Here is a 16179-nt window from a genome sequence, read left to right as displayed (position 1 = left end):
GGAAAAAGATGCAGAGAAAGAAAGACAGCATCAAGGTACACAGAGGACTCAAAACAACAAAGAAGCCCAGGGACAAAGGCTGCTACATGCATGGGAGCAGTTGCCCCTACCAAATACATAAAACACAGCCAGAGGCAGCAGCTCAAACCACAGGAAAGCTGTTGCTTTGACATACTGACCCCTCCATGCACCACTTGATCACCTGTGCCTCCCTGAAAAGCGTTGCTCCCACTCAGCTGTACGATCTGCCCTCATATACTGCAAGAGCTCTGCATGCTATGCAGTCAGACAGCCCCATCGCAGAGGAGCTCAGGATCCAGAAGTAGAAAGACACATAAAAAGCAGGATAGCAAGAAAGCAGTGAAAACGAGGGACACAACATATCCCAGCCTCAGAGGGAAGGAATGACAGAGCTACAAACAGAGCTCAGTCTGGCCCCATCCATCTAGCAGCAGCTTCTCCATGAGCACAACCAGATTTTGTGCAAACAGTGAAACAGAGAGCATATTCCAAATAATTATTCCTTAAGGGGGGAAAAAAGAAAGGAAAGATGCATCAAGTAAGGCTTTTGGGACAACTTCTGCTCCCAGGTTCATGAGCTTTAGCCTATTTTTAGTAAGGTGTCTTTACAGATGCCAAAATACCATCTATCCTCCTCCCCTGTGTACATCCACAGCTGGACATGAATCTTCTCAGCCTGACAGGCAGCATCTGCATTCAGCTTCACAGATGTGAATTACAATAGGAAGTCTCGAGAGGAAGCCTCTTCTCTGGAAATCCAAACACAAGTAGTTAATATGGTCCCACAGTGCCAAGCACACAGCCCATGGGGAAGGAGGGATCCAGAAGTGCAGTCAGAAAGTTCCTTCCTCACTACCAGCAGTATTTCCCCCATCCTTATTCCTAAGCAGCATGCTTGGGGGGGGGCGGGGGGGGGGGCGGGGGGCAAATCAACATGCGTGATTCAAATGCTACAATACAAAATTGCTCCTGTTCTCCAATACAGGCACCGTTAGCACACAGGATCGTGGCTAAGAATCAGTGTTTCACTTGGAAACTGCCTCTCCTCAGACATCACAGCTCTGCAGAAAGCCTGCAGGTCTATTCACATCCACCAGATCAACACAACCTCTGCGCGGGCAGGAGAGGCAGCCAGACCATGCAGGCGCTGCTTTCCGGTGGAGAAGCACCGCCGTGCTCTCGTGCTGACCTGCAGTTTCAAACTCCGAGGCAGTATCCATCCTTCCTCACTCGCAGCCCCACAAAGAAGCAGGCGCTGTTGCAAACCCTCCAGAGAAACACACTGCTCTGACTGTTCAAAACCCAGAGTAAACTGGACTGTAAAATTACACTGGTCCATCTCTTGCATCCACTGCTCTTTGACAGCAGCACACCTCCCAGAGCATGCACATTTTTGAACGCTTTTTGTTCTTCACAGGGCCTAAAAACCTCATTGGGAAAACTGTGCCCACTTCACAGACACAAACCAGCAAAGCCCCATGCCTCTGAGAGCTGACCCCAACTCAATCCAGGGAAAACCATCCCAGCCTCCAAGGCCGTCCTTAATGCCATCACTGCTGGGAAGTCCACCGTCCCCTCACACCAGTGCTGGGAAAAGGGGACAAGGGCCAGAGCTCCAGCAACACTTTTTCCTGCTGTCATGGGAAGTGCCAAGCTCCCCATTGATAGCTGGGCCACCAACCAACCTCCAGCATTCCCTGTCCCCCACAAAAGGCTCTGCAGCAAGGGCAGGGCTGTCACCCACCCACCCAAAGGCTGCCCTGACCAGACTGTTTTCCCCTACTTTCCGCATCCCTGCGGAGCAGGGGGAAGCGGGCATAGCAGAACAGTGCGGAAAACCCTGTCACGTAGGCAAACCAGCTCCAGTGCGGCCCACGTTAGCAGGGCACGCAGCCTGAGCTCTCCCTCCTCCACAGGGAGGCACGTGCAGGTCCACAACCACAGATTCACCCTGAGCAGGCCCACATTTTGTTTAGCTGCTTTATCCCCAGCACCCCACTGACTCTCTGGACCCACAGTGCTCTCCCATAAACCTGCCTCGTTTCTCGCAAATGCCTACGCAATGAGCTTGGTGTATTGGCTTGCCTCAAAACTTCATCAAGCCTCATAAAGGCGCAGCAAACTTTTGGAGAAGGATTCACTTTTCATTCGTCACTGTCTCAAAGCTATGCAACAAGCTGAGTCTGTGCTGTAGCCTCCTGTTTATCATGGAATGAGTTAACGCAGTTTAATTTGGATTAATTTCATGTGTGGCTTCTATCAGACCCTGGAGAACCTTTGGCTGCCCTCACACTTCTGTATAAACATCAACTAGATCCAGGCATGAGGCTTTACACACAGAAGGCAAAACCTTCGCCTTGAAGCTTTGCAGCACAAGCTAGACAAGAAGGATTAAAGAAAGGACACCACAAACTACAGCACTCTGAATTTCCTTGTGTGCCCATAGGAGACAGCGGGTGACGGTACAGAGGGCAGGGATGAGTAGAGGATGGACCCCATGGCAGGTGCAGGACACATAAGGAGCATGTCCTCCAGCAGGGCCCACAGAGGTACCCAAGGGTCACACACAGTGCAGCTGCTGAGGCCACTCTTCCTCTCCGCCATGCTCAGGAGGGGCCAAGAGGACAGGGGACACTGGCTCCAGCCAGGCAGCAGCACAGCGATGTAGGATAGCAAGACAGACAGCTGCCACACCAGGGACGACCAGCTAACTGAGCACATGCAATCCAAAACTTCACAGCCTGGAAGGGTCTTTTTTCTTATGGCAAGCAACTGTATTTTGGACTGTGCTGCTGCAACTTTGACTCTGTGACTTCTAACTCCTCAAGCCAGCAGGGTCACCTGCTCTGCGGCAGTTGGCTCTGGAGAAGCTCTCACCAACCAACAAGCCCACCTCTACCCCCATCAGCCCAGCCCAGCACCCCATACACTCCCTGGGGGGCCTGTTTCCTTGCCCCTCACATCCACATCCAAAGATTTCAGCGGCAGAGACCCCACCGCTCCCTCCACAGAGGTGGGGAGCAGTACCAGGATGTCCTCCTCCCTTCACCAACCATCTCCCTAACAGCTTGCCCAGACAAAAGGGACAACTGCAAAGGGATCTCCACTTGGGCCATCATTAGGTCTCCATCCCCATTAACCTCTCTCTTTCCAGAAAAACATGGCAAGTTGGACAATGCAAAGCTGAGTTCTCACTAGAAGCAAAAGTGGGACTTTCATTGCCTCTAGCAGGTATGTCACGCATTTTTATTTCTCGCTCTCCTTACATCTTACCCACAAACAGCCCAATGTCTTTGGGCAAAGAGATAGCAAACCCAATGAGGCTCAGAGGAAAAGTGTAGGGTCCCATTCTTCCTTTCAAAGAGAAAAACAGAGACAGACCTACCACACGCCTGCGCCTCCCCTTGCTCCTAAATCAGCTCTGCAGAAGCTACATGAACACAACTGGATCTAAGGAAGGGAAACGTTCCTCACCACATGCAACAGTAAAGCCAGGCCCTCGTTACCACTGCCATAGGAAAATGATCCAGCACATTTAGTAAGAAGAGGAATTAATTGCAATATCACAGCCAAATTCCAATTTAGCATCAGCAGTCCAGCTGGATACACTGTCCTAAACAACCAGCTGGCCAATCCTAAACTATTAGCACATGTGTTTTAGCTTCCCCACCCCCTTAGTCCATCCTCTCTGACAGAGGTGCTGTGATACATCAGTATATCAAGGCAAGTCCCTACAGAAACATCACCCTGCTTCAACTGCTTCGGCATTTACAGATGCCTGACAGTAAGCTTAGCCTTGCCTAAATGTGGCAGACCTAACTCTACGGCCTGTTGTTTTCATGCCGTGCCCCAAAGCGAACAGAGCGCGTAAGGCACAGATGCACGCCAAGCACAACCTCACATACGTCTTGACAACTGCATTTTCATACCAGTGCTGGGTTTCTCTATGAGCAAAGTGACTTTTCAGGACAGCACAGGACAGCATGTCAAACAGCTTCCCTTCACGGAAGCACAACAGGGCGAGACATTTGTTGCAAGAAACTCAAAAGACATGGCATCCACAATATTTGTTCATTGTATCCCCACGATATTTTTCGCCACTTAACAAATAAAGTATCATTTACATCAAAGGCAAGATTTCCAGTTGGAGGTTATTTACTTTCACCTCAATCACAGCAGCTCTGGCAAGCTAAGTCAAGATGCAGATGATGTACAAACCAAGCAGCAAGTGCTTGCATGCTGGGAACTGTTCAAACAGGAATAATTCAATCTTTTTGTAGTCTCACCCCAGCTAATTTGCCACAAGCTGTCTCTTTTCAGATGCTACATGAAACACGAGAAAAAAACCAAGCTGGATTAAGCTGGTATATTTACAATCAGCTAATCTACTAAGTGTTCAGGTCAATTCGTTTTCTGTGTAAAACTAATTAATGTTTTTCAGCTTCACAGGGTTAAAGTAACAAAAATTTAGTGTAGTAACCAAACACTTATCACTGGACAAGCGCGCAGCAATTACTTAACCAATGCAAACGATTTTCAGTTTGCATGCAAGGAATGTATGGGATAATTGTAGGGCACTCTCTTCCACCAGCATTTTACAAGTACCTTTTAGGTAGCTATGGAGACGTTACAGCCCTCTTCATTTTGCTGTCATAACCAGACAGCTATTGATTTCTTTGTAAAATTCCTTGGAAGAGTGGGGAAGGAAGGGGGAGTTTTAAGTGCCACAAGGTCTGAGAGCAAGAAGCTGAAGAAAATGGAAACAGATTTCAGATGGAGACAGCAACACGGAGGCAGCCTTGAACTCCAGGTCCTCCTTTAGTACTTCTGCAAGTAAGGACATAAACATACACCGCTATATAGCCTGCACGCAACAGAGGGACAGCCTCCCAACCAGCTGCAAAAGGAAAAACATTTCTAGCTGCCACCACCATCATCCTGCACAAAAGGAGGCACTCTCCAAGGGCGTGCTGCGGTTTTGCTCCGACACAAAGCTCTCTGGAGACACAGCAGGACTCCATCCTTGCAGTCATGTGCTGGGCTAGTCCTCTCTCCCTTTAGGCATCCTCGGCAGGCCTTGCAGGTCAGTACCTCCTCTCCACCCTCCCCAGGCATTACAGCCTTGCGACAGACGACAGACGACTAGTCGAAGGATCCTGCACTTCACCCTCCTTCCAACAGCAGCTCCAGAGCTTGCTGTAAGCTAAGCAAATGCTGGTCCTCAGCAGCCAATTCTACCATGCTGCCCAAAATGATTCTGAGAGAAATGCCTTTCACCATATTGACACCTTTATGATCAAACACTTCTGTGTGTGTGGATTAAAGATCACACATCATGATGAGTCTGAAACCTGAGATACTGACCAGGAAAACACTGTGTCACACAGATAAGGATGTGCAAATAATTATGAATTTAGATCCTGTTCAGAAACTCCCTCAGTAATGAGAACAACAGATCAGGCTCCTAACGGATTTTTCCCTTTGGATAAAACAGAAAGGAAAGCCTGTTCAACCAAAACATTTTTCTTAAATTCACCTTAGACCCAGTCACAACAATAGAGCCAGAACCTGCAGAATTATCTCTATCACCAAGCTGCAGGAAGTTTACGAGCACCACCCTGAAAACAAATCTCAATCTTCTCATCGCCACACTGCATTTAAAGCCTCACGGCTGCTCACCAAAAGGACGTTCTCAAGCAATATTGCAAACGGAGAGAGAGCAAGCAAGATGCAGCTGCTTCAGAAACATTTGCACCTATGACAGACCCATTACTACTCCTTTCAGGTAATGTCCATCCATCTATGCAACTATATCATCAATACTACTTTGTTAATTCGTGTGAAGGCTTGGAAGTGGGGAAGGATTAATCATCCTTTACGCTCTCCAAGAAGCCAGCTGTGGAGTGCCACTACCACTCTCGGGGCATACCAGTGCCACCAGCTGCAATGGGTGGAAGCACTTTGACTAGACAGCACACATACGCTTTCACCACTCAGCACCAGTCAGGTTGGCCCACATTCACAATGCCCTGGTCACAGCTTTGCCACATCCTTCTGCAGCCAGCCAGAGGGGCAATGCCATGGGGTGGCCCCAGGACTCACCCCATCCCACAGCCAGCTGCTCCCAGGTGTTCCTGCCACCCCAGCACCACACACAGCATCCCAGTTTCACAGCAGCACCACGAAATCTGGTGGCATGCCCCACCAGGTGCCAGAGGTATGCCATGCGACTGCAGCAGCCCCGGGCTGTGGGGCACAGCCTGGCCTCAGGTGCTGTTGCTGAACAGCTACATGCCTCCCCCTGGAGCACTGCAGGGGGAAGGGGGCACATCTGCACCCCTGACCCAGCAGCATCCTCCCACGCACTCAGAGCATGGAGCCATGCTGCACACACCTCCTTGGGTTCCCCCACCAAAACAGGCTCCAGCCCTCCCAAGCAAGGGTGGTGGGAAGGGATGTGCACTCCTCCACCATGTCCAAATCCCTGGCAGTGCTACATACCCCAAGGATACCCCAAAAAACACATTTCTGTCCAGCATCATCAGAGGTTGCAGTGGTTCTACCCAGCACTACTCCGGAGGCCCAACACCAGCTCCAGGGTGAGTAAGGAAACCTCTGAGAGGATACTTCTGGTTAGGACCTGTTAATTACATGTTTCACATCCAAGGGAAGGTGTAGACCAAGGTAAGGCACTATATGCTCTTTCTAGAGGAGGAGGGGAAAAAAAAGCACAAAACCAAAAAGCAAACAAACAAAAACTATGAAATATAGGAAAATATCCCAGCCTAAGACAAGAAATTCTTCTTTACTGAAATAAGAAAAATAAGTTTAGAGCCAAATTAAGCTTAGGCAAGAAACATAAATATGCATTTCTGAACATTCCCGTGATGTTTCCTTTAGAAATATAACAAATTAGAAGTGCTGTCACAAGTTAAATGAGCTTCAGTTAAGTGGAGAAAAAAAATGCTGATGGCTCTAAGATCCAGCTGACAAGCCTTTTCAGGTCTGCTCTGAACCAAAACCAACTTCCCAGAGATTTTAATTAAAAGTAAAGAAATAGTCTCCTTTGCTTAATCCTGTTTTGGAAGCAGGACAGAGGACACTACCACAAAGCCAGCACCTGAACCCACCAGGAGGCATCTACCTACCATATGCCTTTCCTGGAGATTACTTGCTCAACACACCCACCTCCTCTCGAAGAAGACCTTTGCTCCACTCTGCATACAGCTGCAGGCAGGAATTGGGGAACGCTCCGTGTGCCTCGGCTGCTCTAACATGTCCTGATACTTCACCCTCTCTGTAAGCCACTAACCCACTGAAATTGTCTATAATGCACACCCTGTTCCAGAAGAACGGCCATTTGAACTTGGATCTTGAGAGAAGCCACCAAGGACGGCTACTTCAGCCTCCAGCTGCAACATGAATGCCCCCTGCCTCACAGCACAGAGGTCCCCAGCAGGTAAGTTACACTTGTCAGCCACGGCGTACATTTTCAGTGTACCAGCATTTTGGGAAGCATTAAATTTTTCTCTGGTTCTTAAAAAAAGGATCTCAACATACCATCCCTCCTCTCTCATTTAACAAAAGTTTATCAGATACTTTCAGTGCAGGAGAGAGAGGAAAAAGGCTCCAAGCTGAGCAGCACAGGGAGCACAGCCATCAGACCACTACCTCCCACCATAAAGTGTGTTTTCCAGCTTGGACGTTTGGATAGGGAAACCAATGCAGGTCCCCGCCCAGAAATGCTTCCTGCTCCTACACAGCCACAACCTCATCCACAGCCCAGCCTTTGCCTCCCGCCGCATCCCGCACACAGCAGCTCCGGGCGGCAGCACACCCCACCAGGCAAGCTCCCAACACTCCTCTGGGACGGACAAGATGAACCCATGCCACACTTTAGCACAGGTTTATAAACCTAAACCAGGGTGGTAAGAGGAAACACTTAGAATCCACAAGAAAAGCTTCCAAAATAAGGCAAACCAACACAATCACATGGCTGACATCTACGAATTACCCATTCACACTCAAGCTGAAATCCCAATAGACTACATGCTCCCTCTCCTTGCCAACACCTTGTCTCCGCAGGACTCCTTCCATATGACTACCTGATCCAAGCCTAAGAGAAAACAGATTCTGGCAGTCTCCATATGTCAAGAGTGATTTTTATAAACCCACCCTAGCTGTGTCCTTGCAAAGCTGTAGAGAACACAAGAACATAAGTGCTACAACCCTGTGGGATAGTAACTATTTTCAGAAACACAGAAACAGCTCAGTGCTTTTTTTACAATGAAGATACTTTTCCTCACCTGCTTTTCAAGGCAGACGTTAATCATCATCTTCACACTCAGCAGAACCTTAAATTGATCTTACAAACACTTTCACGTGCCAACCTCATGATGCCCAACAACATGGAGACCAAAGGGCCTGCATGCTCTTTTCTCCACCCTTTACACTCCCTGTGATCTGGGCTAGTGTAAATAGCTCATCTCTTTCAACAGTACTTACACTCTTCCCGCGTTTCACAAAGGGTGTGTTTCTGCCTAAACATCACACACATGGCTATAGCTAGTGAGTACACATACTTTAGAGCAGGTGTCCTCAAACCTTTTAACCAGGGGGACAGCGCACGGATGAAGCGGCAGGCAGTCATCTGCGGCTGCTTGGTTTCCCCCCCAACCCCTGGCGGGGGGGGGAGGGGCGGGCAGGGGGGTTCTGTAAATACCGGGGGCTGGATTGAGGACCCTGGGGGGCCGTATCCGGTCCACAGGCCGTAGTTTGAGGACCCCTGATCTAGAGAGAAAATATCAAGTCAAGACTTCCATAAAACACCAACCTAGACTTTCTGGATTATTCTGGATCCTCTGAATGGACTTGAAGTTCCCTGAACTCTGGAGGTAATCTGAAATTAAATTTTGCTCAGATCAAGACCCATGCTGTGGAAAGACACTCAGCAGCACAGAACAGACAGTTTAAGCACACTCAGCAAACCCAGCACATCCTCAAAGCATCCGACATACTGCAAGAACCTCGGATGAAGCTCTGTGCATGTAGCACCCATCCTCCTCCTGCCTTCTACCTGCAGCGCCCCTGGGAGAGCAGGCAGCCAGCAGTAAACCACAGGCCACAAAAACTACCGTGAACAGCACACAGCCTGCGAGCCAGGGCTTGGTCACTTCTTTAAGCACAAGTGTGATCATAAACCTTAACCGCGCCTTACTGCTGCAGACACAGAAACCAGCTCTGACTTTTTTGCCAAATTCTGCATCGAGGGGCAAAGGCCAACAGAACAGCCTCCAAGTCACTCACCGAACCACTCTTCTTTACAGCAAGGAAAGACATCGTTATCATTAAGGACCTTCCTTCTGAATTTTAGAAGTTGGCCTGAAATCCTTGGGACTCACACTGAGCTACACTGAACTCCTTGGCCCATGAATGTCCAACCACAAAGCTGGGAGAGAACCAGACTCCCATGACCATGCCCGCTGACAGAGCACATGGACAGCTGTGTGCACAGCTGCCGCGGCATCAAACAGCGCCGCCCTTCCTTATCCCCAAAAACAGATCCTGCTGCTGGTCTGGTAAATGCATGTATGTTCTTGTTTCTGTCTTTCACAAAAGAGCACTTACAGGGGAAAGATTTGAGAACGAGGAGGTTGGGGAGTTATTTATTGGGCAGTTTGTTTGGTCTTACAGTATTAAAGCTATCTTTCTGTTACCAACCAAAAACTGCATACACTCTGTCTCCCTTCACAACCACTATAGTGTCCGTAAACTATTTTGGGATTATATTCTACACTCATATATAAAATATACACTGTTATTTTTTCCCTAGATTTTTTGTTTCAGAATTGATCAGTCTGAAAAAAGGCATGAAGGACCAAATCACTACCATTTCCTCTTACTTTGACACATGTCAGAGAAGAAAATAAAACTGTTCTCCCAAATGTGTCACATCTAGAGCCAGGACAACCCTTTGATTTAAAATAGCTGATTCATGCTAGTAGTTTTCAGATTTTTCCAATCTGAGACAATTAGACAGCTGTCTTTGACAGCACAAAGATTCTCCAGTTTAGAGTTCAGATGCTGCAACAGCCGTCTCAAATCTCAGCCTTAATAATCCACTAATATTTAGCAAAAAGCCTATAAAGAAAGATGCAAGTACAAATCAACATTTGGATCAGTGTACTGGATCTCAGAGCCTTCTGTACACAGGTGGCATTCAATGGGATTTTATTCATGCAAGAGTTACAACACTATGCCTACGATGACCATCAAGATGTATGCAAATGGCTGCTTAAAGTGACATTTTTTTGTTATTTTTATCTTACCTCAAACACCACAAGCCAGAGACTGCTTAAATGGCCTCTGGTCCTTGTTCTTTGACACAAATCGCACTGATTAATGATGCAGAATGGTAGAAGGGAAAGTGAGCATCCTTACCTTAACACAAACTAGGACAGAGGTTTCCAGACCAGTGCTAGACAGAAGATTCGTCTCCCTGCCCAGGTACTCTCATGTGATATGGGGGAGCCAGGCTTTTGCATCCCCCAGCAGTTTTAGCAAGATTTCAACTTGCACCATGCTTTTGAAGAAAGAGAACCATTCTTCACCGGGGCCATTCCTCATGGTCCTGAGACAACATATGGGAGAAGATGCAACATGCAAGGCACGAGAGTAAGATTTAACAACGTTTCCCCCACAGAGCTCCTCTAGAGGAGAGTGCTCTGATGAAGCATGAGCTCTACCAGCCTGGAAAGGCGAAGTGCTCAGCAGGAAGAAAGCACAGGACTCCCACTCAGGGGATACATCAGGTATGCGAGGCCGTACTGCACAGCCAAAGCCCTTCCCAAGTTCTCCACCTGCCTCCCCCATTAATGATGAAGTGACCCAGACAGGGGCAAGCAGAAGAAAAGCTATAGCTGTGACTAGCTGCAAGACCTGTATCTAAATATATTTCCACGGAGAAAAGAAATCAGCTCTTTACATAATTGGTTTATCTTGGCCTTTTGACAGAAACAGAAGCACAGCCATTGGAAAAAGGATAAAGCTGTAACCCACCACACTTTCTTCATGTACAGCAGAAGTCACAGAGGAACAAAGTACTCTGGAAGCTAAAGGATATCAGGAAATCATATATGCCCATAGCAAGGGCAATATACACCATGGGCAAGCAACTGCAAATCCAGTGTGATGACTGAGTTATTAACGGAAAAATCCAGCCTTTAAGCAGAAATAAAGTACTATCTTGGCAGCAAACACTACTGGAAAAATAACAAATGGCCACTATCCTCAGCCTGAGCTGAACCAACACACAAGTCATTGGGGGGGGGGGGGGGGGGCTGGAAATGTATGCATTGTTCCCTGCGTCTCAAGGTGTGTTCACAGCTGAGCAAGAAGACATGCAAAGCAAAGATCCCACCAGAAACACAGCAAGACAGGTGTTATGACTTAGCATGGTCATCTGCTGAAGTTGGAAACATGTAGCAACTGCAGATAACAACACCATGGCAAGAGAAACACCATCCTGTACAAAAGAAAGACCAAGCTTTAATTCTGAATTGGATGCCGACTTCTCTACACACTGAGCAAGAGAAATAATCTCTCAGGAATAACATGGAGCCTTTCCTATGTTATGCCAAGATTAATGCCTGTAAACTTGCCGTTTTCAAAGAGCTATTTAAACAGTAAACTTCACCAATTTCTGAAGCTGCCGTTAAACGGCCACCCTTTCTCCATTCACTGTTCACCTGTTCAGCTGTCAACTTCCCAGCCCTAACAGTCAGTTTCCTACCAAGACACAGGGAAGGCTGATGCCCTTACTACTCAAAACTGAAAAAAAGTCAGCACCAATGCAAAGACTGATAAAGGAAGAGACAGTGTACCTGCTGAGGAGACACTGTGACACACCAGTTAGGCTCTGAGCACACAAACAAAACTACAGTATGTCAAGACAGGGTAGGGATTTACATTAGAAGCTAAATAAATGCTAAATAAATGTCTGGGTATAAACACCAACAGTAAACACGAGGCAAGGCAATGTAGTTTACCTCTCCTGGGTTGGATCCAAAAGCAAAGTCGCTAACGGGATCTCACAGTTACAAATGGGGGAGGAGGGGTACTATTCAGCCCAAGTGGTACGGGTAGGTAGCAACAGGAAGGTATGAGTGGTTTTATTTATGAAGGTATTAAGTGTTTTTAAGTATTCTTAATGCACTGCTGTATGCACAGGCTGCTCACAAGAAGAGTGAGCACAACAAAACCCACCTGAACCTTCCAATAAACCTGTTCCTTACGTTTATAAGTTTACAGACGTGGCTTGGCCAGACAGAAATAGGTCAGATCATTATTGTACAGCTTTAAAGCAGCAACATAACTTGAGTTTTGCTTTGAAGCCTGAATTTAACAGAGGTAAGTACGAGAAGAACCTGTCTCAGGTATACCAACCTAACTTGCGTATCACCATTTATAAGCTCAGCCAGAGGTTACCAGCACCTTCTTAAGGAAGAGCACGCAAATTCAGCAGCAGGACAGGGGCTTTACTGACCATCTCTAACACAGGAATTCCAGGATGCTCCACTACCTCCCTAAATCTAGCCTATTTGGGCTCCTACTTTCTCTGTTGAAAACTACTGCAGATTAGTGGACTTTCCAGTCACAGGTATTTATTTCTCGTGCTGCTCTTGCCCCACGCCAAGAGTCAGATACATTTTTTGACCATCAGTACCGGATTTGTGATCTGACCAGCTCTCCATGCTCCCTGCGCCTTCACAGAAAACACATAAAGCAAAGCACAACAAAGAAAATTAGTTATTCAAACGAGTTCACAGCAACGCTACCTTGTAATGAGTACAAAGGTATATTTTGATGTGATCACACCACTGTCAAGAAAGTTACTAAATCTTCTTTGGTTTTAAACCTCTTCAGGGGAAGGAATTTCCCTTCACTGAAACTGCTCCTTGAAGTAGTGAAAGACAGAAACCACAGAAACCCCTTTTGGATGGATTCAAGAGACACAAAACCTCCTGAAGGATGCTGTACCATGCACCTCATAACAGGCAGCACCGCCTGTCCTCAGGCCATCCAGACCTGACCAGTGAGCAGGGACCAGACTTTGTCCTCCTCATCGCTAGCAAGAAAAGGGACCAGACAGGCTGGCAGCACCACCTGGGAACCTCAGTCTCCCGGGAATGGCTGTAATTTCAGGAATGTTAACAATTATCCTCATGTTGACATGTCACAAGCAAAGTCTCCCCATACATCTCCACAGGCATTTTCATCAGGACTCCATTCCTTCCTGCAACATCTTTTACACTGCACAAGCAGCACAACCCAAAACGGAAACAGGATTTGCATTTAAGTAGGGGGAAAAAAGATGACATGCACCACAGCTTTCTGCCCCATATGATATCCCTGACTTCAAGGCACTCCACCCTGCATTTCAGGGACAAGCAGAAACGTTACTCACTCATTTTTTCCAGAGCATGGATCTGCTACAGACACATGCGCACAGGACAATCAACTTAAACGTTCTTCAGCAGAACTCTTAAACCCAGAATTAATCCAGCAAACAGCTGAAAACCCAGGGCAAAACTCGCCAAAACTGAAGAAGTGCTTGAATCTGGACCTATGCATTTGGACTCGGGTTCTCGCGCTTACCTCATTTAAGAGGGTTAGTAGCTGCTCAATACCTAACAGCACCTTGTTCAAAGGCAGCGTGCCTCAAAGCAGGAGCAATGCTGCTGAAGAGGGAACCCGCTCCAAAGGGCCCCACTCCAGAGCCAGGCAAACAGGTGGAGCTCCCACTGCCTTCAGGGAGGAGAGAAACATCAACCTCATACTCTCAGCACAGGAACACCAACCTTAACTTATGAGCTACGCAGCATGCCATTGACAGTCATTCTCACCAGAAAACTGAACAACTCCCTCTGCTTCTAGGAGCTGATCTATCTGATACAGCTTTTCAAGAAACTGCAATAAATCCTATTGTCAAAACTCCCGCGGGACAGGTACTAAGCCAAACTAGGGAGCACTTCGGCTCTTAATTTCTTACTGATGTGAAGAAGCCGAGAGGCCAAAATGCTTGCTGCATTCGGAACTGAGAGCTTAACAAGATTTCAGTTTTCCCTAGTTTCCTGGATGCCTCTTGAACTGACCTGCCATGCTGCCTCACTGAGCACGCTGGTTTTAGTGAAACCCATACTCACGGTTTTTATTATAATTACAAGTCCCTTTTGTCCTTCACAAATGTAAATCCTCAAGCTATAGCTGCTACCTTTAGCAGAAGCAGTAAAGCTGGAGCTGGCACACTGGAACATCTTCCTCTCTGATACTTGATCATGTAAGCATGGAGAATATTCTCACTCTGTGACCCATTTTTGCTGTTTACTTTTTGGAATGCAGAGACACTCGGTATTGCTCAATCGTGCTGCCATTGCAATACATACCAGAGCTTACACATTGTGCTGTTGGTAGTATCTGTGCTTGGGCCAAAATAAGGAAAGCCAGCAGAGTCTCTGAAGGCTCAGACAGAGCCAAGCCTGAGCCCTAAACACTTCATCTGTATTTTTGCACAAGATCGGCAGCACAGCACTTTCCACAGCACAGCACGCACATGTTGTTACACCACAGCGAACCATTTAACACCGAAGCTCATTTCCCCCCCCAACAGAAATAACTATGTAGGTGCAAAGCACCTTTTTACTGCTACAGCTGCACCTCAGCCAGGGTGTGAGCTGGCACAGCTACTTCAGCCTTTAGAAGTCACAGACTTAGAAGAAATAATTACAGGATGTGAGAACCCCAGGCCTTAAATCAGAGCAGCTTTGTCAGTCCAAGATAAAACTCACAACCGAAGTTTCGCGGTACTTGTGACTGAAGCGTCCTACTAAAGCCTGGAAAGATCAAACCGGAGCCGACCTCCCCCCAAAAAGTCCCTAAAAGCGACGTCAGCGCTTAAGTCGCAGCGGGTCAGGAGCTGATTACCGACCCTCCCTCCGAACCTGCGCTTCTGCCCCCTCCCTGCTCGGCTGCACCGAGCGCGGCGCGGGAGCACCCGCAGCCCGAGGGCCGGGAGCGGGCCGGTGCCTGCCGGGCCCAGGGGGAGCCCCTGGCCGCACCCCCGCCAGCCCCGAAAGCGGCCCGCGGCCCGCTCCCCGCTCCCGCACGGCGCTCGGGGGACCCGCGGCGCTGGGCGCACGGCGGACTCCCAGCCCACGCCTGGAGCGCCCGGCGCCCGCTCCCCGGGGGGACCCCCGCGGCCCCCAGGCAGGGCAGGCGGCCGGGGCCCATGGCGGCGGGGTGGGGAGGGGAGGGGCCCGCCCCGCTGCGGCCCGCACGGCGCGGCAGGAGCCGTCGGTGCGCGCTGCCGCCCGCGCCAGGCGGCCGTGGGGAAGGGCGCGGCGGGGGCTCTGCCCGCCGGGACACAAAGTTGCGGCAGTCGGGCTCGGTTCGGTTTCGGACGGCGGGGCCGGGCCCCGGGGGCGCCCCGGCGCGAACCTTACCTGCGCCCAAACCCCGGCGGGCCCTCCCGCGGCGGCCGCGCCTCCGCCTCTGCCGGCTCCGGGCAGCCCCCGCCACCGTCCGGTCCGCGCCGCTCCGCCGCCCGCCCCGTCCCGGCCGGCCCCGCCTGCGCCCCGCCCTGCACCGCCCGCGGCCCCGCCTCGCACACGGCGGCCGGGACCCAGCGGGGCCGCGCCGCGCCGGGCCGCGCCGGGCGCTCGCCTCGCTCCCCGCCCCGGGGCTGGGCCTCCCCGACGGGGCGGGCGGCAGCGCCGGGCCGGGCCGGCGCCCTGATTGGGCCCGACGACAGTCACTCGGCGCCGCCGGCGGGCGGAGGGCGGGGCAGGCTCGGCGCCGGACCCGGGCCGCCCCCCCCTGCGGCCCATCAGCCTCGGCCCGACGGGAGCCTCAGGAGGCGCTGCCCGCCGCCGCTCCCGGGCCGCGGGTGGGGTGAAGGGCCGGGCAGGGGCGGCCTCCCGCCGGCGGGGCTGCCCGGCGTCGGCTGCGGTCGGGTCGGCTGCGAGCCCCCGAGATCGCTGAGCCCCCCTCGGGGGAACAGCCCGGGGTGCCCGGTGGGCTTCCCGCCCCCGCCCCGTGGCTGCCGCCCTCCTTGCCCACCTTCGCGCCTCGGGGCCCGGCCCCCGGCTGGGCTGAAGCAGC

At 50.1% G+C, this 16179-nt stretch overlaps 1 protein-coding gene across 7 annotated transcripts in view; it reads right to left on the bottom strand.

Annotated features, from left to right (window-relative positions):
- Window positions 1-15710, bottom strand: part of PPFIBP1 (PPFIA binding protein 1) — a 119624-nt gene extending 103914 nt beyond the window's left edge. For 3 of the 7 annotated variants that reach the window (XM_056339135.1, XM_056339136.1, XM_056339138.1), the window contains exon 1: window positions 15522-15708. The gene's annotated coding sequence lies outside the window, so the exon portion shown is untranslated. Of the gene's footprint in view, window positions 1-15521 lie in introns of all 7 variants that reach the window. The other 4 variants (XM_056339134.1, XM_056339137.1, XM_056339132.1 and 1 more) reach the window with 2 other exon arrangements.
- Window positions 15711-16179: the final 469 nt, after the last annotated feature.

Source organism: Falco biarmicus, chromosome 5, assembly GCF_023638135.1.
Source record: "Falco biarmicus isolate bFalBia1 chromosome 5, bFalBia1.pri, whole genome shotgun sequence".
NCBI classification, from domain to species: Eukaryota; Metazoa; Chordata; class Aves; order Falconiformes; family Falconidae; genus Falco; species Falco biarmicus.
The sequence above is the reverse complement of the archived record's forward strand: the minus strand, read 5'-3'. Positions and strand labels throughout refer to the sequence as shown.